This window comes from Carettochelys insculpta, chromosome 1 (genome assembly GCF_033958435.1).
Source record: "Carettochelys insculpta isolate YL-2023 chromosome 1, ASM3395843v1, whole genome shotgun sequence".
Classification (NCBI taxonomy): Eukaryota; Metazoa; Chordata; order Testudines; family Carettochelyidae; genus Carettochelys; species Carettochelys insculpta.
Window position 1 is genome coordinate 4,769,610 of NC_134137.1, and position 23,239 is coordinate 4,792,848.

General features: G+C 45.1%; 1 pseudogene; it reads right to left on the reverse strand.

Annotated features, from left to right (window-relative positions):
• Nucleotides 1–13,871: 13,871 nt before the first annotated feature.
• LOC142002360 (olfactory receptor 52K2-like) lies at nucleotides 13,872–14,942 on the reverse strand (annotated as a pseudogene).
• Between the last annotated feature and the right edge of the window lie 8,297 nt (nucleotides 14,943–23,239).

Here is a 23,239-nt window from a genome sequence, read left to right on the forward strand (position 1 = left end):
AGAAAACTTTCAGGGAAAAAGTGAATATACTAAAATAAATGAACATCCTACAGTATTAGTGAGGCTTATATAAAATGAACTATAAACTGGTTAACTCAGATCTGACAAAGCAGTCGTCCATTGCTCATCTTCTGCAGATGGGGCTCCTCTTACTTGGTTCTGCAGGTCTGAGTTCTAGGGTTTACACTGAGGTGGTGAAAAGAGGCATACGGACTAATCTGTTTTCATACACATGTGTATTTGCGGGTGAAAGGGTTGATTTTATTCTTGAATGTATAAACATGGGAGTCATGACTTAGAAGAGGGGAATGATTTTACCTCTTTGCATGTCGTTAATGAAACAATACCACATACAGTCTTGAGTTTTGCATTTTGAAATGGATGTACAAAAGTTGTAAAGGTTGCAAAAAGGGCCACAAAATAACGTGAGGATTGATACAATGACTGACGGAGAAATTCTTACAGAATTTAATCTGCAATCAAAAAGATAGTCCAGTGATACACGCATGGGAAGAAAGCACTGGGTAACATCAGGCTCTTTCATTGAGCAGAGGGAGACAGAGCAGAGCCCAGTAGCTGGAAGTTGCAACCAGATCCTTTCCAGCTGGATATAAGGGCTGACATTTCTCACTGAGTGTGACTAACCATTGGGACACGGTCTGAAGGGAAGTGATGGGCTCTCCAATTCCCTATATCTACAGATCCAGACTTAAAGCTGTTCTACAAGATCTGCTTGAGGGCTGGTAAAGACGTTAAAAAGCTATAGCTGTGCTGTTGAAGTTTTTACTATTACTTACAACAGCAGCAGGGGTTCTGTCCTCACCCTAGGCCATTAATGTCCTTGAGAGGTGACAACTCAGTTTACAAAAGAATTATTCCATTGATCTCTTGTGCAGTTACTTTGCTGTGGGTATATGTTTCAGAGCTGTGGATTTCTTGCTATGCAGACAAATGCAGTTTTGGGTTTCATTAACAGAGGCATTGATGACAGACATGAGCAGTGAAAATTGGCTTTTGGTGAGGTTTGTGTCTAACTTGTGTCACTAATATACTGAAATGATGGAGAGGAGATGGAGAGGATCAGGAGGTGAGATACAAAAGATGATCCAAGTGACAGAATACTGTGGCAAACACTGAAGTGCTTGGATATGTTTAACTGAAAGAGAAGACATTGAGATTGGAATATGACAGCTGTCTTGAAACACCTGAAAGGCTGCCATAAAAAAACTGATTCTATCTTATCAGAGTGGGTTAGGCAAGAGGCAGTGTGTTGAAAAAGAGCATTCCACATTTAGAAGAAACATAAGGAAATAGATTCCTAGAAACAGCAGGAAAATAGAACAGATGACTTGGGTAGTCATGGAACCTCCTGAACTGGAGAATTTCCGAAGGAACCTGGAGAGTCAACTCTCCCCAAGCGTTTAAATGCAACAGAAGCCACATCTTAGGAGGTTAGATTCGATGTCCTTTTCAATGCCTACTCACCCCATTGATCTATGATTTTATGATTTATAATCCTATAAGACTATACCTCAGTGAAGCACACGTTATGGAGCTCAATGGAACAGAAATTAGGTGAAATTTAATGGGTTTTTCTTCTTCAGACCTTGAACCTCACTAATCTGTCATTAAGAAACTAGATCAGACATGTATATTTATGGTGTCTCACAACACACAAAGAACAGAACTCCTATTTTGCCTGTGGAACTCCTTCCGAAGATATTATTGGAGGAATGAGCTCAGCTGAACAAGACTCAGACAGAGACTGGCCATTCTCATTGGTGCTCGTGGTACCACCTTATCTTATGTTTGACCTTCAATTAGAAGACATTGTTTTCAGTTGCTTCTCTGTTTGCCAAACTCAAAGTGTCAGAATATCAACTTCTGGCAACATGTTTTTGGACTGTTTAGGACACAAAATCTATTTTTCATATGCTCAAGGTAAGTTAGAAAAGAAGACGTCTCCTTAAGATGAGGAATGTTTCTAATGTTTCTAGTGTGGAACCCTTACACCTGTATGCTTGAAAGTACATATAATCTGGGTAGCACACGCTGCCCACAGCCACCTGCCCCTTAAGAACCAGAACCCTGACATGCAGGAGAAGGAGGTGACTGCCTCTGTGCATTAACTCACAGCTGGCTCTGGACTTCGTGACTCAGATTTTACCCCAAGAGAAGTTTTGTCTTCATGCAGCCTGAGGACAGTTTGATGCACAGTCTCATAATCTGACATTGTGTCATTCATCTATTAATACCTCTCACCCAAAAGGTTCCTCTGTGACACTGAAATGCAGCCACATCTGGCATGGAAGCTGAGGGGGTTGCATTGAAAAGAGGGATATATTGGCCAGTGATGTGGGAGCAAAGGTATTACTTGCAGTAAGAGCCCTGAGACATTTAATAGCTGTGCAGAGCAGAAAGGGCCACAAACCTCCTCCCTTTCCCATTGCATTCTCTTCGCACTGGGTTTGTCAAGCAAAAAGTGCATACCTGTGAATTTGATAAATACATGTCTTCCCTGGTCATCCCTCTTTGGTACCCGCATGCCAGATCCCTCTCAGCTCAGCAAATGCTGAAAAACCCCATCCTGAGGGCTGTCGGCTATGTGCACTCCTTATAACAATGCCTATATGTCAGCACGCTGGGGAAAAAGCCTGTCCTTGCTGCTGTGCTCTTGATGCAGCTTTTGGAGTAAACTGTAATTAAGGGCCCTTCCCAAAGGGACATGAGAACTCTTGTTGTTTGCGCTATATCAGGGAGGAATTGGTGGTTCTGTGTGGGTTTGTGTATTAAACAATTGCCATTAATTAGAAAAAAAATAAACCATAGGCTATTGTGGAACTCTCCATAGGATCTGATAGCCTGACAATTCCCAGGATGGATGAGTAGATAGCACAGAGATAGATCAGGAGAAAGATGACACTGTGGAGAGGACCATTTTCTCTGCAGCCATGGGTTGTCACTAAGGGTTCAGAGATCAGTAAATCTCAAAGGTAAGCGCCAGCATACTGGACAGCACCATTCACTGAAGAATCTTCAAAACACCTAGGAAAAGAAAGTGACTTTGGACATATCTCCTTTATAGAGATAGGTAAATAGACAGAGAGTGATGTGACTTGGCCAAGATCATGATCACTGATTGAGCTTAAGTGTGAGAGAGAAAACTTGCAAGTCCTGACTTGTGAGATGTAACCACAGTCTCTCTGCTTCACCAGGAGGGAAATGGAGTCCCATACTGGCACTGCCTGTTTGTAACATGGGATGAAAGGGCAGGGCCATCCTCTCAAAGTGAGTCTGAGGTTTTCAGAATGAGCTGGAGTTTGTGAGATCCCTGCTCCTGAGAGATGTGAAAGATGGGACTGCACTCCCACTCCCACTCCCACTCCCACTCTGAAACCGGCACAGTGACCGGGTCACCTTGGAGAATGCTGCTCATAAAAAGCAACACCAATAGCTTATTGCTGTGGATAGAGTGCAGTTGGGACAAAGGCCTCTGATAGAATCACAGAGTTGTACAAGACATCAGGAGATCATCTAATCTAGCCCTCTGCTCAAAGCAGGATCAATCACTCTCAAATCATCCCAGTGGGGTCTTAAAAGCTGGGTCTTAAAAACCATCAAGCTGGGTCTTAAACACCTCTAGGGATGAAGATTCCACCTCCTCACTAGGTAGTACATTCCAGTGCTTCACCGCCCTCCTGAGCTGTGACTACACGTGCACGCTACTTCGAAGTAGCGTCACTAACTTCGAAATAGCGCCCGTCGCGGCTACACGCGACGGGCGCTATTTCGAAGTTAACTTCAACGTTAGGCGGCGAGACGTCGAAGTCGCTAACCTCATGAGGGGATCGGAATACCGCCCTACTTCGACGTTCAACGTCGAAGTAGGGACCGTGTAGACGATCCGCGTCCCGCAATGTCGAAATTGCTGGGTCCTCCATGGCGGCCATCAGCTGGGGGGTTGAGAGATGCTCTCTCTCTAGCCCCTGCGAGGCTCTATGGTCACCGTGGGCAGCAGCCCTTAGCCCAGGGCTTCTGGCTGCTTCTGCGGCAGCTGGGGATCCATGCTGCAGACACAGGGTCTGCAACCAGTTGTCAGCTCTGTGTATCTTGTGTTCTTTAGTGCAACTGTGTCTGGGAGGGGCCCTTTAAGGGAGCGGCTTGCTGTTGAGTCCTCCCTGTGACCCTGTCTGCAGCTGTGCCTGGCACCCTTATTTCGATGTGTGCTACTTTGGCGTGTAGACGTACCCTCGCAGCGCCTATTTCGATGTGGTGCCACGCAACGTCGAAGTTGAACATCGACGTTGCCAGCCCTGGAGGACGTGTAGACGTTATTCATCGAAATAGCCTATTTCGATGTTGCTACATCAAAATAAGCTATTTCGATGTTGGCTTCACGTGTAGACGTAGCCCTGGTGAAATAGTTCTTCCTAATATCCAACCTGCTCCTCTCCCACTGCACTTTGTAACCATTGCTCCTCTTTGTGTCAGCAGTCACCACTGGAAACAGCCTCTCTCCATCCTGTTTGCAAACCCCTTCAGGGAGCTGAAGGTTGCTATTAAATCCACCCTCACTCTTAAGAACATAAGAACATAAGAACGGCCGTACTAGGTCAGACCAAAGGTCCATCCAGCCCAGTATCCCGTCTGCTGACAGTGGCCAAGGCCAGGTGCCCCAGAGAAGCAGAACAGAAGACAATGATCAAGTGATTTATCTCCTGCCATCCATCTTCTGCCCTTGTACTGAAGGCTAGGGCACCATACTTTACCCCTGGCTAATAGCCATTTATGGACCTAACCTGCAAAAATTTATCGAGCTCTTTTTTAAACCCTAACAGAGTCCTGGCCTTCTCAGCCTCCTCGGGCAAGGAGTTCCACAGGTTGACTGTGCGCTGTGTGAAGAAAAATTTCCTTTTATTAGTTTTCAACCTACTACCCATCAATTTCATTTGGTGTCTCCTAGTTCTTGTATTATGGGAAAACGTAAATAATTTTTCTATATTCACTTTCTCCACACCATTCATGATTTTATACACCTCCATCATATCGCCCCTCAATCGCCTCTTTTCCAGACTGAAAAGTCCCAGTCTCTCTAGCCTCTCCCCATATGGGACCTGTTCCAAACCCCTAATCATCTTAGTAATCCTTTTCTGAACCTTTTCTAATGCCAATATATCTTTTTTGAGGTGAGGACACCACATCTGCACACAGTACTCGAGAAGTGGGCGTACCATAGTTTTATATAGGGGAAGTATGATATCTTTTGTCTTATTATCTATCCCTTTTTAATCATTCCTAACATCCTATTTGCTTTACTAACTGCCGCTGCACACTGCTTGGATGTCTTCTGAGAACTATCCACTATAACTCCAAGATCCCTTTCCTGATCTGGCGTAGCTAAATTTGACCCCATCATGTTGTGCGTGTAATTTGGGTTATTTTTTCCAATGTGCATTACCTTACACTTACCCACATAAAATTTCATTTGCCATTTTGCTGCCCAATCACTCAGTTTGCTGAGATCTTTTTGTAGTTCTTCACAATCCCTTTTGGTTTTGACTGTCCTGAACAACTTGGTGTCATCTGCAAACTTTGCCACCTCTCTGCTTACCTCATTTTCTAGATCATTGATGAACAAGTTGAACAGGATCAGTCCCAGGACTGACCCCTGGGGAACACCACTAGTTACCCCCCTCCATTGTGAAAATTTACCATTTATTCCAGCCCTTTGTTTTCTGTCTTTTAACCAATTCCCGATCCATGAAAGGATCTTTCCTCCTGTCCCATGACCGCCTAATTTACATAAAAGCCTTTGGTGTGGGACCGTGTCAAAGGTTTTCTGGAAATCTAGGTATATTATGTCCACTGGGTGTCCCTTGTCCGCATGTTTATTAACCCCTTCAAAGAATTCTAATAGATTAGTTAGACACGACTTCCCTCTACAGAAACCATGCTGACTTTTGCCCAACAATTCGTGCTCTTCTACGTGCCTTGCAATTTTATTCTTTACTAATGTTTCTACGAATTTGCCTGGTACTGATGTTAAACTTATCGGTCTGTAATTGCCAGGGTCTCCTCTAGAGCCTTTTTTAAATATTGGCGTTATATTAGCCGTCTTCCAGTCATTGGGTACCGAAGCGGATTTAAAGGAGAGGTTACAAACCATTGTTAATAACTCCGCAATTTCACATTTGAGTTCTTTCAGAACCCTTGGGTGAATACCATCTGGTCCTGGAGACTTATTACTATTCAGCTTATCAAATAACTCCAAAACCTCCTCTAATGTCACTTCAATCTGGGAGAGTGCTTCACATTCGTCACCTAAAAAGGCTGGCTCAGATTTAGGAACCTCTGTAACATCTTCAGCCGTTAAGACTGAAGCAAAGAAATCATTTAATCACATTTAATGTCTTCTTTTCTGTAGTCTAATAAGCCTGCATCCCTCAGCCTCCTGTCATAAGTCATATGCCCCTTAATCATTTGTGTTGCGCTCTATTTGCCTCTCTCCGCTGTGTCCACATCCTTTTCCTAATGGGGGGGGGGCACCTCCACCAGAATTAGGCATAACTTCTGAGTTGGCTTTCTTCTCCTGGAGTTTACATGCTTCCAGTTTTCTTCCTTGTTCTGCACTGCCCTCATTGGTTCATCAGCCTGCTGTGCCTGCAGTGTTAAATGCTGCCTTCTATCGAGGACGTCTCCATCTTCTGTAATAGATGAGAGGGTTGATATTTGGGTCTCAAGTCCTCTCTTCCTTGGGTGTCCAGTATGTTTGCCACTCACCACATGTGGCAAATAGGACACCGTGTTGTAGCAAATATGGCTCTCAAACAACATGAGGCTCTTGGAACCGTTAAATAGTCCTCCTCTTGAGTGCTGCCCACCCAGTCTGCACACATGGTCCACCACCTGGCGGGAGAAATGTGTGGTAGCAGCAGCAGCAGCAGCAGCAGCAGCAGCAGCAGCAGCCCTGGTGGTGGGAATGTGGCAACTATGGAAAGACAACACCCACTGCCATGGTGATCTTTGAATTTCTATTGGACACCGCTACTCTAACCCTTTCTTCCAAGAAGGCAACTGGCTTGATTTTGGTACAGGTGAAACCCCTTCTATCTTCTGGGAGGAAGACAAACAGGGCACATGCTGTGCAGGTCACAACATCAGACCTATGACATTCCACGTTTCCCTTTCTTCGGAGAGTTACCCCAGATATTTATATTGTCCTCCTTGAAAGGCAGAAGAGAAACAAACGACAAGAAATAGATGAGACAGCATGGGGCTCTCCATCCCCACCACCACGGGAACTCCCAGACCAACTCCCCCATTGGCTGAAGCTCTGTTTGCTGCTCAGATTGTTTGCTCTAGATGCCTTTTAATAAGGCTGTTGGGTAGGCATGGCTCAAAGCCTTTTCTCCAATCCAATCAGCACTCAAAGGCCCATCTGGTACAAAGCACAAAATTGGCCTCAGAATCAACCCTTGGAGAATTCTGCTTGATACTGGTCACCGAACAGACATTTAGCCATCAGTCACAGCCCATTGAACCTGGTGATCTATCCAGCTTTCTCTCCACCTAACAATCCATTTACTCAAGTCATACTTGTTTAACTTGAGGACAAGGGTACAGTGGGGAGCCAGACCAAAAGCCTTGTTAAAATAAAGGTATATCACAAACACCACCTTACCCATATCCACAGAGCCAGTCACTGCATTAGAGAAGACAATCAAGTTAGGCAGACCATCTTGTCCCTGCAAAGGTGTCTGGAACAAGTGCTCAGGGGAATATTCAGTGTGGAAGGTGCCTACTGGTGGAATCTCTCAGGTGGCAGGTGGGGGAGCTACAGGAGGTGGTGGCCAGGTTGAGGAGTATCCGAGTCCATGAGCAGTTCCTGGATAGTATTCAGGTGGAGACTGTGGAGGTAACTGTCCCAGTGCACAGGACGGCTGATAAACTACTGGAGGAGGTGGACCAGGGTGGACACTGGCAGCTGGTTACTTCTCACAGCAGGCAGTGTCCTACCCCTGCTCAGAGCCCTCCCACCGTGGTACTGGAAAACTGTTATGCTGTACTTGATACAGGAGACCAAGAATTACCCCGTACAGAAGAGGAGAAGTCTCGTACCCCCAAGGCTGGGAAGTCTACTGCCAGCCCTGCAAGAAGGAAACAAAGAGTAGTGGTGGTTGGAGACTCTCTTCTGAGAGGGATGGAGGCACCCATCTGTCGCCCTGACATTTCCTCCCGGGAGGTGTGCTGCCTGCCAGGGGCCCGTATCCGAGACATTACGCAGGCATTGTTGAGGATTGTCCGGCCCTCGGACTACTATCCCATGCTTCTCATCCACGTGGGCACTAATGATACTGTGAGGTGTGACGCTGAGTAGGTCAAGAGTGACTTCAGGGCTCTGGTGGCACAGGTCAGGGAGTTTGGGGCGCATGTGGTATTCTCTTCAATCTTGCCTGTCAGAGGTAGGGGCCCAGGAAGAGACAGGTGTATCCTAGAGGTGAATGCTTGGTTGCGTAGATGGTGTCGCTAGGAAGGCTTTGGTTTCTTTGACCACTGGATCCTTTTCTGGGAAGGACTGCTAGGCAGAGATGGCGCTCACCTTTCGAGGAGGGGGAAGACCGTATTCGGACACAGGCTGGCTAACCTAGTGAGGAGGGCTTTAAACTAGGTTCAAAGGGGGCAGGGGAACAAAGCCTGCAGGTAAGTGGAGAGCATGGATACCTGGGAGATTAACTTGAAATGGGAAGGAGTATGGGCTACACTGGGAGAGTAAAAAGAGGGCCAGGGCAAAACTGGGAGGCAAGACCAAATCAATGTCTGAGATGCCTATATACAAATGCAAGAAGTATGGGAAATAAACAAGAAGAATTGGAAGTACTAATAAATGAATACAACTATGATATCGTTGGCATCACAGAAACTTGGTGGGATAATGCTCATGATTGGAATATTGGTATTGAAGGGTACAGCCTGCTTAGGAAGGACAGACAGGGAAAGAAGGGAGGAGGTGTTGCCTTGTATATTAAAAATGCACACACTTGGACAGAGGTGGAGATGGACGTAGGAGATGGATGGGTTGAAAGTCTCTGGGTTAGACTCAGAGGAGTAAAAAACAAGGATGAGGTCCTACTAGGAGTCTACTACAGGCCCCCTAGCCAGGTGGAAGAGGTGGATAAGGCTTTCTTTAAACAGCTGACAAAATCATCCAGGGCCCAGAAATTGGTGGTGATGGGGACTTCAGCTATCTAGGTATATGTTGGGAAACTAATACAGCAGGGGACAGACTGTCCAATAAATTCTTGGATTGCATTGCAGACAACTTTTTATTCCAAAAGGTTGAAAAAGCTACCGGGAGGAAGCTGTTCTAGATTTAATTTTAACAAATCGGGAGGAAATTATTGAGAATTTGAAAGTGGAAGGATGCTTGGGTGAAAGTGATCATGAAATCATAGAGTTCACAATTTTAAGGAAGGGTAGAAGGGAAAATAGTACAATAGAGATAATGGAATTCAGGAAGGCAGACTTTGGTAAACTCAGACAGCTGGTAGGTAAGGTCCCATGGGAAGCTAAACTGAGGGGAAAAACGGCTGAGGAGAGTTGGCAGTTTTTCAAAGGGACATTATTAAGGGCCCAAAAGCAAGCTATCCCGCTGTGTAGGAAAGATAGAAAACATGGCAAAAGACTGCCTTGGCTTAACCAGGAGATCTCGCATGATCTCAAAATAAAAAAGGAATCGTATAAGAAATGGAAACTAGGACAAATTACAAAGGACGAATATACGCAAACAACACAAGCATGCAGGAGCAAGATTAGAAAGGCTAAGGCACAAAATGAGCTTAAACTAGCTACAAGCGTAAAGGGAAACAAGAAGGCTTTATACAAATACATTGGTAACAAGAGGAAGACCAAGGAGAGGGTAGAGCCATTGGTCAGTGAGGTGGGAGAAACAGTAACAAGGAATTTGGAATTGGCAGAGATGTTTAACGATTTCTTTGTTTCGGTCTTCACTGAGAAATCTGAAGGAATGCCTGACATAGAGAATGCTAGTGAAAAAAGGGGTAGGTTTAGAAGTTGAAATAAGAAAAGAACAAATTAAAATTTACTTAGAAAAATTAGACGTCTGCAAATCACCAGGGCCTGATTAAATGCATCCTAGAATCCTCAAGGAGCCGATAGAAGAGGTATCTAAGCCTTTAGCAATCATTTTTGGAAAATCATGGGAGACGGGAGAGATTCCAGAAGACTGGAAAAGGGCGAATATAGTACCCATTTATAAAAAGGGGAAGAAGAATAACCCGGAAAACTACACGCCAGTCAGCTTAACTTCTGTGCCAGGAAAGATAATGGAGCAGGTCATTAAAGAAATCATCTGCAAGCAATTGGAAGGTGGTAAGGTGCTAGGGAGCAGCCAGCACGGATTTGTTAAAAACAGATCATGTCAAACCAATCTCACAGCTTTCTTTGATAGAATAACGAGCCTTGTGGATAAGGGAGAAGCGGTGGATGTGATATACCTAGACTTCAGTGAAGCATTTGACACGGTCTCACATAATATACTTATCAATAAACTACTCAAATACAACTTAGATGGGGCTACTATAAGGTGAGTGAACAACTGGCTGGATAACCGTACCCAGAGAGTAGTTATTAATGGTTTTCAATCCTGCTGGAAAAGTATAACTAGTGGGGTTCCACAGGGTCTGTTTTAGGACTGGTTCTGTTCAATATCTTCATTAATGATTTAGATATTGACATAGAAAGTACACTTATTAAGTTTGTAGATGATACCAAGCTGGGAGGGGTTGCAACCTCTTTGGAGGATAGGGTCATAATTCAAAAGGATCTGGATAAACTGGAGAAATGGCCTGAGGTAAACAGGATGAAGTTTAATAAGGACAAATGCAAAGTGTTCCACTTAGGAATGAACAATCAGTGTCACACATACAGAATGGGAAAGGACTGCCTAGAAATGAGTACAGCAGAAAGGGATCTAGGGGTTATAGTGGACCACAAGCTAAATACGAGTCAACAGTGTGATGCTGTTGCAAAAAAAGCAAACATGATTCGAAGATGCATTCACAGGTGTGTTGTGAACAAGACACGAGAAGTCATTCTCCCACTCTACTCTGCGCTGGTTAGGCCTCAGCTGGAGTATTGTGTCCAGTTCTGGGCACCGCAGTTCAGGAAGGATGTGGAGAAATTGGAGAGGGTCCAGAGGAGAGCAACGAGAATGATCAAAGGTCTAGAGAACATGACCTATGAAGAAAGGCTGAAAGAACTGGGCTAGTTTAGTTTCGAAAAGAGAAGATTGAGGGGGGATATGATAGCAGTCTTCAGGTATCTAAAAGGGTGTCATAAGGCAGCGGGAGGGAACTTGTTCTTCCTTGCCTCTGAGGATAGAACAAGAGGCAACGGACTTAAATTGCAGCAGGGGAGGTTCAGTTTGGACATTAGGAAAAAGTTCCTAACTGTCAGGGTGATCAAACACTGGAACAAATTGCCAAGGGAGGTGATGGAATCTCCGTCACTGGAGATATTTAAGAAGAGGTTAGATAGATGGCTTTCAGGGATGGCCTATAAAGTGCTTGGTCCTGCCATGAGGGCAGGGGGCTGGACTCGATGGCCTCTCGAGGTCCCTTCTAGTCCTACTTTTCTATGATTCTAAGTGGAACCTTATATGCAGGTTAGAGAAAATTAGTGTTTGCTTTGTTTTTTTATTTACCCTTCCCTTTCATGATTAATTTCCTCCTACTTTCTCCAAGGTTGTATTGAAAGCTAGTATTCCAAGCTGAGTCAGAGTTTCCACAGGGGTCCTGGTAAAGAGGCACTTGGATTTCCACAGTGGAACTCTTTGCCTGCTCATTTGGCTAGTCAGGGGGATTTTGACTGTGCAGAGCACCTGGGTTTTTAATCACTGGAATGAGACTGAGCAAACTCTTTTGTCTGAACAAACCACAAACACTGAGACCACCAGTATTCAGGTTACTAATGCTCGGTAGCGTGGAAGAGTGAATAGAACTTTGTTTGGCCCTAAAGACACAGGGTTGGTGTCTGGGTGAGGCTAGGCCATGATTTGGCTGGACTTTTGTGTTCACCTTTATTTTTTACAGTTAGTCTGGGGAATACGAGGAGCAGGGAGCTAGAGAGGAGTGGAAGGATGTCACCCAAACCAACATACACACAATAATCAATGTTCATTATTGTCAAAGTGGTTCCTCAGGGCCTCCCTAAGATTAATGGCCACCTGGTGGGCCACCCTGAGAGCATGCGTGTCTGGCTGTTAAATGCACTGGCCACATGCTCTGTCTCTGCACTACAGCCACAGGCACATGCTTTCCCCTTCTCTCACGCAGATTGGGAGGGTAACAACATGAGGCCAGGACCATGGAGATATGGTCCTGAAGCAGGTGCAGCCTCCCAGGTGAGCAGTGGCATCTTGCCTTCAAGCATCCACCCGCACCCCCAAAATTATTTTGTGATGGGGAAAGAGAGTTCCTTCCTGCAGCTTTCCATACAGGCTGCTGCTTCTGAAAGTGCGCATGTCACGCTCTTTTCAAGACCTCCCCACGTGTGTGTCTGTAAAACAGCCACGGTGATGTACAATCACCTGGAGCAGCATTGAGAAGTTCCCCTTACGGCTGATGAACTGTAAGGTCCCCACATCCAAGACCTTCATGCTCATGGATTCAACTCTTCGCAAGTGGCTCGGGGGCAGGGAGCACCCACACCGCTTCCCAGGGGCCCCAGGAAGGAGCACTAGCAGCTGCCACAGCTTCTTCTGGGCTCCGGGCTGGGAGCACCGGCAGCCACTGCCCCTTCTCTGGGGCTCCAAGCCCTCCCACCATTCACGAAAATCAACATTCGCCAGGGTTCTGAACACCGACCCCTCGCAAACGTTGTGACCCTGCTGTCCTCGGAGCCCAGGAGGCAGTGGTGGGGGCGGTGTTGAGGACTGGAATATGAATCCCATCAACCACCCCTCCACAGTTAGGAGACCCCGTTGCTGCCAAGACATCACAATCTCATCCACATTCCTCAGAGTCACACTCCAGTGCAGCATAAGACAAACGACCTCCCAGAAAACTTGCAGCAGCTCTGTCCCAACAGTAGATGTCCCTCCTCCATACTGACTGGCAAGCGAGCAGCAGAGGTCAGGAGGCAACAGGCTCTCATTCCAGTGTCCCTTCATGGCAGTTCTGGTGATAGCTCAGCACAGAGCTCAAGGAAGGTGGCTTTTCACAGCCTAAAGTTCTGTAGCCAGTGGTCATCATCCCACGCCTGCAGGACAATGGGATCCCACAACTCCACGCTGGTCTCGCTGGCCCAGAAACAAGGTGCATGGTGCACAGGCCCTGTGATACAGCAGGAAGCATCTGCTGCTGTCTGGGACTCTGGGCCAGGAGGTGGCTGCGGATCTCCTCTGCCTCCTCTTCCTGATCCTCTGCTGGGTCTGACTGGGTGCTCTTGGACAGAAAGCTCAACATGAGGGCTGCTGCAATACATGTGGACACACAGCGCCTGTGTGCAGCATCGCAGATTGGTGATTGCTTTGCCCAGGAATCTTGCAAGGCAGGATCCAGGACTGCTGCCTGCAGATGCTGGCAACCTGGGCTGGCTCTGCCAGTTTAAAATGAGGCTCAGAGGACACAGAAGCTGTGGGGTGAATCCAAGAAGAGAAGGTGCTAAAGGGACAATATCCTCATTCCCAGGCAACCTTGCGCTTCCTGTTGACTTCCCAAAAAGCCTAGGGGTGGGAGGAGATGCCAGGCATGGTGGGATATGTGCCCCAAATGCATTGCTCTTTATTTCGAAAATGGGCCCTTTCGGTGTGAACGCTCTGTTTCAAAATGCTGCAGCTGTGTGAGCACAGCTTAGATGTCTTTGTAAGATAAAAGACGGAGGAATCTGTTGCGGATCTGTCTGGTCCTCACACCATAGATGATGGAGTTTAACATGGGGGGCACCAGGAAATACATGTTGGAAAGGAGAACATGGAAACTCATGTTCACATTCTGGCCAAACCGGTGCATGAGTAAGGAGAACACACACGGGATGTAAAAGGATAAGATGGAACAAAAGTGAGAAGTGCAGGTCCCAAAAGTTTTGAGCCGGGCATCCTTTGTGGGGAGGCTGAAGATGGCTCTGAGGATCTGGGTGTAGGACACTGCAATAAAAAACACATCCAAGCCAGTCACAAAGCACAACACAAAGATGCCGTAGTAACTACTGATGCGGATGTCAGCACAGGCCAGCTTCACCACAGCCATGTGCTCACAGTAGGTGTGGGGGATGATGTTGGTTTGGCAATACGGCCATTGTCTCGCCAGAAGGAGATTGGGCATGGTAAGCATGTTGCTGCGTAGTGCCACAGCCAAACCAATCTTGGACACCAAGGGGGTTGTCAGGATGGTGGAATGCCTCAAGGGATGGCAGATGGCCACATAGCGATCAAAAGCCATGGCCACAAAGATCCCAGATTCTGTCATTGAAAAGCTGTGAAGGAAAAACATCTGGGTGAGGCAGGCAATGAAGTGTGTCTCCCTGGAATTGAACCAGAAGATACTCAACATTTTGGGTAGGATGGACGTGGACAGGACAAGGTCAGTTACAGCTAACATGCAAAGGAAGTAATACATGGGCACATGGAGGCTTGGCTCTATCTTCACAATGAAGAGAATGGTGACGTTTCCTAAGATGGCTATGGCATACATGGCACAGAAGGGGATGGAGATCCAGACATGGGCCATCTCCAAGCCAGGAATGCCCAGCAGGATGAAGGTGGAAGGATTGCTGAAATCGGTTGTGTTGGAATCTGACATGGAGTAGGGGAGAATGTGTCCAACTCTGAAACAGAATGGTGTCTCCTACATGTATCTTATCTTCCCTTGACGTCATGTAGATGCCCAGGATCCAGGGGAGTGTTCACAGTGCAAAAGCCTGGAAGGAGAGAATGTTAATTGGAGACATTTAATGAATTACTGGAGGGTTTTGTTAAAAAAAGTGGGTGAAGCAAACTGGTCGATTTTCGCACTCTGAAAATTGGCAATTACATTATTCAGGGAACTGACTACATACTAATTACCCTACCAATGATAATTTCGTATTTGATGGTGCCCCATGCATCAGTAATTCCATGATATGGAAAACCTTGTTAGACACCTGCAGAGAAACATGAGTGTGGACGCTAACTATCCTCATTCTTCAATAATGCAGCGAATGCAGTGACGGGCCAGCAACAGAGTCTCTACTGTTCTGTGTTCTTCATGCACCCACTTTTTCACAATCTGAAAGCATTTTTTTTTTCCTTTTGATTGAAAAAAGCAAACATTTGTCCTGCTTGTCCTCCAGTCAATATAAAGGATATAGCAGATTGTGGCCAGATTCCTGTTGGCCGGGTAGCCTAGTGGACAAATCAGAGCAGTCAAGTGGGAACAGGGGCAGGTACTGGCCCACTGGGTTCCCAGCCCAGGAACTCTAGCCCACTCCCTAGCTACTCCTTAAGTTTGGGATGCTGCTCCGATAGTTCAGATTCCCCATGAGCTGGAGTCTCTCAGTGGGTTCCCATTGGAGGCTTACTTGCTTCTGTGGATATTGACCAGGAAGACTGTGGTCCCTGTCCTGAGGCTACTGAACCGCCTTCTATCTCTAAACTAGCTGGCCCGAAACTGAGCCATGCTCCTTTCCTTCCCCAGATATAAAGGGAATTTCTGAGAGAGGTTATGCTTGTAGCCCTATGTCAAAAATCACTTGTGCAATGTTATTTTAAGGTAAGTGATTTTAAACTCTGAGGTGTCCATTTTGCCCTGAAGTTCACAACAAGTGCATATTTGGTACTTCCTGCTACCCCTCTCATGGCTGTGTCAACACTAGCACCCCCCCCCCGCTTTCCAAAGGGGATGCTAATAAGACACTTTGGGATATGCTAATGAGGTGCTGCAATGAATATTCAGTGTCTCATTAGCATAATGGCTGTCACAGAACTTCGAAAGTGCCGCTTTTGATCACTCACCAATCGTCTACACAGGGTACTTTTCGAAAGGATGCCACACACTTCTAAATCCCCTTATTCCCACAACCAAGTAGGAATAAGGGGATCTTTAAGTCTGCGGGGTCCTTTCAAAAAGGACCCCATGTAAACGAACCATGAGAGATCGAAAGCGGCACTTCGAAGTGCCGTGGCCACCATTATGCTAATGAGGCACTGAATATTCATTGCAGCACATCACCGACATATCCCAAAGTGTCTCATTAGCATCCCCCTTTTGAAAGTGTGGGTGCTAGTCTAGACATACCCATGATGGTGGGTATCTGGAGTGAAATGCCGTGCTCAGAATAGCCCTGCTGTTTTCAGCCACAAGGGTGTCTATTTCGGGATACAAATGCATCTCAAAATAGAAACCCCAGTGTAACCACAGCCTACAAGGCTTGGGCAATCAGAGAACACATGGACATACACATATCTCATAGAGCTGGGAGGAACCTTGAGAGGTCATCAGGTGCAGGCCCTGCCTCTCAGCAAGGCTCATCACCATCAGTTACCAGTTCTGAAATTTCACATTTGAGGTCTTTCAGAACCCTTCGTGAATGCCACCTGGTCCCAGTGACTTTATTCCAACCCTCCTCCAATGACACCTCAGTCTGGGACAATTCTTCAGCTATGTTACCTAAAAAGGATGGCTTGGGTTTGGGAATACCCGTAACCTCCTCAGCAGTGAAGACTGATGTAAAGAATTTGTTCATTTTCTCCACAACGATATTATCATCTCAGAGTGTTCCCTGAGCATCTTGATTTTCCAATGTCCCCACTGTTTGATGTACTTCAAAACAAAACAAAATATTTTGTCATTTCTTTTAGACTTTTTCACAGCTATTCTTCAAACTCCTGTTTGGCTTTTCTTATTGAATTTTTACACAAGTTGACAGAGTGTATGCTCCTTTTTATTTTTCTCATTGAGTGCATGTACACTAGCCAGCTACTTTGAAGTAGCTGGCACAGTGTCGAAATTGCACGCATCACGTCTTCACGCACCGTGTGCTATTTCAACCTTGAAATCGACGTTAGGTGGCTAGGCATCGAAATCGCTCTTCCTATCTGAAGATGGGAATAGCTCCCTACTTCGACGTTCAACGTCAAAGTAGGGCATGTGTAGATGATCCACATCCCACTACTTCGAAAAGGCGGGGTCCTCCATGGCAGACATCAGCTGAGGGGTTGACAGATGCTCTGTCCAGCCCCCGTGGGACTCCATGGTCACCGTGCACAGCAGCCCTTAGCCCAGGGCTTCTGTCTGCTGCTGCTCCTGCAGCAGCTGGGGGTCCATGCTGCGTTCACAGGGTCTGCAACCGGTTGTAGGCTCTGTGGATCTCGTGATGTGCAGGCCGAGTGTGTCTGGGAGAGGACCTTTAAGGGAGCCTCTTGGGGCTTTGCTGTCCCCTTATTTCAACAGGAAGCACTTGTGTGTGTGGACACTCCACATGTCCTTCCAGGGTGGCTCCTTTCAATGTTCTCCATCGCTACTTCGATGTTGAACGTCGACGGCACCAGCCCTGGACGATGTGTAGACAATATGCGTCAAAGTAACCTATTTCGATGTTCTTACGTCAAAATAGGCTACTTTGATGTAGTTTGCTAGTGTAGACATAGCCATCATGATTTTGCTTCCACTTTTTAAATGATGCCTTTTTATTTCACAGTGTTTCTTTTGCTTAGTTGTTAAGACATGGTGGCACTTTTTTGGTACTTTTACTGATTTTTTAAAATTTGGGTTATGGATTTAAGTTGGGCCTCTATTATGGTATCTACAAAAAATTTCCAGGTAGCTTGCAGGAATTTTATTTATGGGACTATACTAAATAACCTCCTCAATTTTTTTTAGTTGCCATTTTCTGAAATCAGTGTTGCAGTGCTGGGCTGCTGACGCATTTTTCCAATGACAGGGATGTTAACCTTTAGTGTATTGTAGTCACTATTTCCAAGTGGTCCAGTTATATTTACCTTTTGGACCGCATCCTATGCTCTACTTAAGACTAAATCAAGAATTGCCTCTCCCCTTGTGGGTTCCAGAACCAGCTGCTCCAAGAAGCAGTCCTTTAAGGTGTCAAGAAATTTTATCTCTACATCCCGTCCTGAGATGACAGGTACCCAGTCAATTTGTGGATAGTTGAAATTCCCCATTACTGTTTTGTTTTTTTGTTTTTTAATTTTTATGGCCTCTGTAATCTCCTTATTATTTCATAATCACTATCACCATCCTGGTCAGGTGGTTGGTAACATATCCCTCCTGCTATGTTGTTATTGTTAGAGCACAGAATTACTATCCATACAGATTCATTTGAAGATACTGATTCATTTAAGATTTTTACTTCATTTCATTCTACATTTTCTTTCACACAGAGAGCAACCCCTCCCACATACCAGCATGACCTGTTGTTCTTCTGACATACTTTGTACACTGGTCGGACTGTGTCCCATTGATTTTCCTCATTCCACCAAGTGTCTGTGATGCCTGTTATATCAATATCCTCCTTTAATATGAGGTACTCAAGTTCATCTATCTTATTATTTAGCCTGGCAGCGTTTCTGGAAAAGCATTTTAAAGGTTGTCAGTCTTTATCTGTCTTCTTATAACTATTCCAGTGTGCAGCCCTTCCACCTCAGGTAACAGCCTCCCATTCCCTCCTGCCCCCATTGACATCCAGAACACTGAAATGCAAGAGGAGGCAGTGACAGTCTCTGGGCGTTCACACACAGCACGCTCCTGACCTCTTAACTCTGCTTTTACACCAAGCCAAGTTTTGTTTCAGTGGGGTCTGAGCAAAATACGGGTCCTGGCCTCAGAATCTGGCTTTGTGTCGTACATCCACTGGCACTGTTCATGGTGACAGATTCTCTGTGCCACTGAAATGCAGCCAGTTTGGAGTTGAGGGGGGACATTGAAAAGAGGGACTCTTTGGACAATAATTCTGGAGCAAAGTTATAGAATCATAGGATCATAGAACGCTAGAACTGGAAGGGACCTTGAGAGGTCATCGAGTTCAGTTGCCTGACCTCTCGGCAGGTAAACCACCCTGTACAGATGTCTGTCTAACTTGCTGTTAAATATCTCCCCGATAGATACACGATCACTTATTGCAAGAACCCTGAGAAGTTTAATTGAGGAGAAACATAGCAACACAAACTTACCACCTATCACATCGTGGCCACTTTTCAGTGGATTTGTTGAGCAAGAGGTACCTGTGAGGCTTAAGGCATAAGGGTCTTCTCTACGAATCTCACTTCAGCCATGAAGAAGCTCGCTGAGCTGAAGAATGACATGCTGTGGGCTGACAGCAGCGTAGTTCATAATATAGCTTTGTGTAATCCTGGTGGGATTCGCTCTACTTGTAAGGAAGAAGCAGCATCTACATGCCAGCAGGCTGGAGAAAAGCCTGTCTGTGCTACTGTGCTCTTTATACACCTTTGGGAGTAAATAGTAATTAGGGGACCTTCCCAGAGGGACATAAGCAATCTTGTGATTTGTGATGAATCAGGGAGTAATTGGCTGCTCTGTGTGTTTGTGTATTTAAAAATTATAGCATAGGAAAAGCTTTAGCTAATGTGGAGATTTCCATCAGATCTGATACCCTGCAAATGCCCGTGATGGATCATTAGATAGTAGACAGGCAGATCTGGAGATCTGTTGACAAATCTGACATGGACAACCAAAAGTTGAAAAACCAGAATCATCAGAGGGTCTTTGCACTCGCTCCCTCTAGCAACAGATCACATCTGTATTGGGACCACCATCACTGACAGTGTGAACAACGTACAGTGGTTTGTATCCCACCGTGCAGTGTTGTGGAAGGCACAGCTGATCCTTGGGCATCTTGGGATTTCTTGCAGGTTCTCCCACTGCCTCCTCAGCTGCTGGGAGCAGGACCATGAGTAGTTCTGTGAGCTCTTCATGCTGAGGATGTCAAAGCAGCAGAGCAGAAAAGAAGCACTCCAGTGAAATGTTGTTTGTTTGTTCCTGAAAAGTGAGCAGCCTTCTCCTTTGTCAGATATAAGCTTTGAAAGTGGAGGGGACTATGCTGGTTGGACAGCAGAGTTCAAAACACTGAGCAGAGCCATCAGGGTAGGGCATTGTAGGATACTGGTGGGAGACAATTCTGTCAACAAAAGAAACAGCAGAGTCTACCCCAGCTCCTTGTTGGCAATAAAAGGCGGTGAAAGAAAAAAACTACTCTCACAGGGCATGGAAAACTTTTTGTTTCTAAAACAGGTGTTTTTCCTCAACAAATTTGCATTGCAGTAGGTAAGCTGCCACGCTTGTGTCACCAGAAGACTTTTTTGTGGGGACAGAAACTTGGTTGTGAAAACAAGTCCTGAGTAGAGACACAATCAGTTTCTCCAGACATATGGGCTGTCACTAAGGGATCAGAGATCAATATTTCTCACAGTAACTACCATCATACCAGGGAGAACCATTCACTGAAGAATCATCAACACACCTATCAAAGGAAAGTGACTTTTTACATACCCATTACACAGATAGATAACTGAAGCAGGGGGATGACATGACTTGGCCAAGATCACCCAAACACTGAGTTCCAGGACAAGAAATCCTGACTTCTGTGATGTAACCTCAATCTCTCTGCAACGCCAGGAGGGAAATGGATGCCCACTCTCACAGGCGTATTTGTTGGGTGGGATACAGAGGAAAGGCTGGAGGACAAAACCTTTCCCATCACCATCCCCTCAAGATGAATCTGAGGTTTTCAGAATCAGCTAGAGTTTGTGAGTTCCCTGCTCCTGTGAGGTGTGAATGGTGTAATATCACTTCCGCTCCCTCTGAGAAACCTACACACACACAACACAAGGACTGGGTTCTCGTTGGGGAGATGAACTAAAGGTGACATGAATGTCCTTGTGGATAGAGTGCAGCCAGGACAGAGGTCTTGCCGTCCCTGCAAAGCTGCCCTGGAAGAAGCAGGGCCTTATAAGTGTGATACAGACTGAACTAACTTTGACACTGAATTTGTTCTCTTCCTCTCATTTTAGTTCCTCACAGTGTCTCCCAGGTAGAGCTGAAATCTCATGTCCCAGAAAACCTCACAACACTAGATAAAACTGTCTAAATGACTGGACTGAGCATTAAGAATGGAAAGACCAAACTAATGAGGATCAAGCAGTCCGGCAACACCACCATCACACTGCGAGTGGATGACCTGGAAGATGTGGAGTTGTTCACCTCCTTGGGGACTATTATGGGCATAGATGGTGGAACAGATAAGGTTATCAGTGCCAGGCTATAGAAAGCAACAGCTTCATTTAAGGCTCTTTGTTCCATATGGAGTTCACAAATAGTATCTGTAAAGATGAAATTGTGGATCTTCAACACAAATGTGAAGATGCGAGAACTGGTGTACCAAAAAGTCTTCAAAGCATAAGCTACAGACATTCATAAACATGCCTGAAGTATGTCCTTCACATCAAAGGTCAAGACTTCATCACAAATGAGGAGCTTTGGAACAGAGCAGGACAAGAACCAACTGACATTTCAATCAAGAGAAGAAATTAGGGATGGTTGGCCACTCTCAGAAAACCATCATTTAGCATTGTCCATCAAGTTCTCACATGGAACCCCCAAGGAAAACACAAAAGAGGAAGACCTCAGATAACGTGGAAATGTTCTCCTGAGATGGAAGGACAACAACTGGGGTACTCCTGGAGCCAGCTAGAAGTTTTGTCCCAAGACAAGACTAAAGTGGAAAAGGATTTGTAGATGATCTATGCTCAATTCAGAGTACAAGGGTTAAGTAGTAATAGTAGTCTAAGTCAGACTTCTGCCTTGTTCTAGCTCAAGATACATCTACAGTTATTGGGAGATATAAAATAATCTAATACATCAGGGAAGGGCAGACAAATATATGGTGGCAATTTTTTAAGGTGCTTCTAAACGAATGCTAGAAATCTAACTAATAAGATGGGTGAACTATAGTATCTTGTATTAAAGGAGGAGATTGTCATAACAGGCATCACAGAAACTTGTAGAATGAGGACAATCAGTGGGACACAATCTAACCAGGATATAAAATATATTGGAAGGACAAAATAGGTCATGTGGGTGGTGGAAAGGCAGTGTATGTGAAAGATAATGTAGAATCAAATGAACTAAAATTCTTAAATGAATCAAAATGTTCCATAGAATCACTATGGATGGTAATACCATTTTCTAATAAGAATATAGCATTAGGGATATTGACCACCTGACCAGGACAGTGATAGTCACTATGAAATGTTCGGGAAGCTTAGAGAAGCTATCAAAATAAAAAAAAAAATCAATAATAGTAGGGGATTTCAATTATCCCCATATTGACTGAGTGCATGTCACCTCCGGACGAGATGCAGAAATAAAGTTTCTCGATGCTTTACATGACTGCTTCTTGGAGCAGCTAATACAGGAACCTACCAGGGGAGAGGCAATTATCAATTAAGTACTGAGTGGAACAAAGAATCTGGTCTGGGGGTAATTATTACAGGACCGCTTGGGAACAGAGATCTTAATATAATAACATTTAACATTCCTGTGGGGGGAAGAACACCTCAGCAGTCCAGCACTCTGCCATTTAATTTTAAAAACAGGAATTACACAAAAATGAGGTTAGTTAAACAGAAATTAAAAGGTACAGTGACTAGAGTGAAATCCCTGCGAGCTGCACAGAAAATTTTCAAGGACACCGTAATAGAGGTCCAACTTAAATGTAGACCCCAAATTAAAAAACACAAGAAGAGAGCTAAAAAAGAGTCACCGTGGCTTAATAACCATGTAAAGAAGCAACGAAAAATAAAAAGTAATCTTTTAAAAAGTGTAAGTCCAGTCCTAGTGAGGTAAATAAAAAGAAACATAAACACTGCCAAATTAAGTGTAAAAATGTAATAAGGAAAGCCAAAAAAGGTTTTGATGAACAGCAATCCAAAAACTCAAAAAGCAATAGCAAAATGTTTGTAAGTACATTCGAAACAGGAAGCCTGCTAAAAACCAGTAGGGCCCCTAGATGTTTTAGATACAACAGTAGCAAATCAAGTACGATAAAGCCACTGTGGAGAGACTAAATGATTTCTTTGCTTCAGTCTTCATGGCTCAGGATGTTCAGGAGATTCTCAAACCTTCACTGTCCTTTGTGGGTGACGAATCTAAGGAACTGTCCCAGACTGAAGTGTCATTGGAGGAGGTTTTGAAACAAATAGAAAAACTTA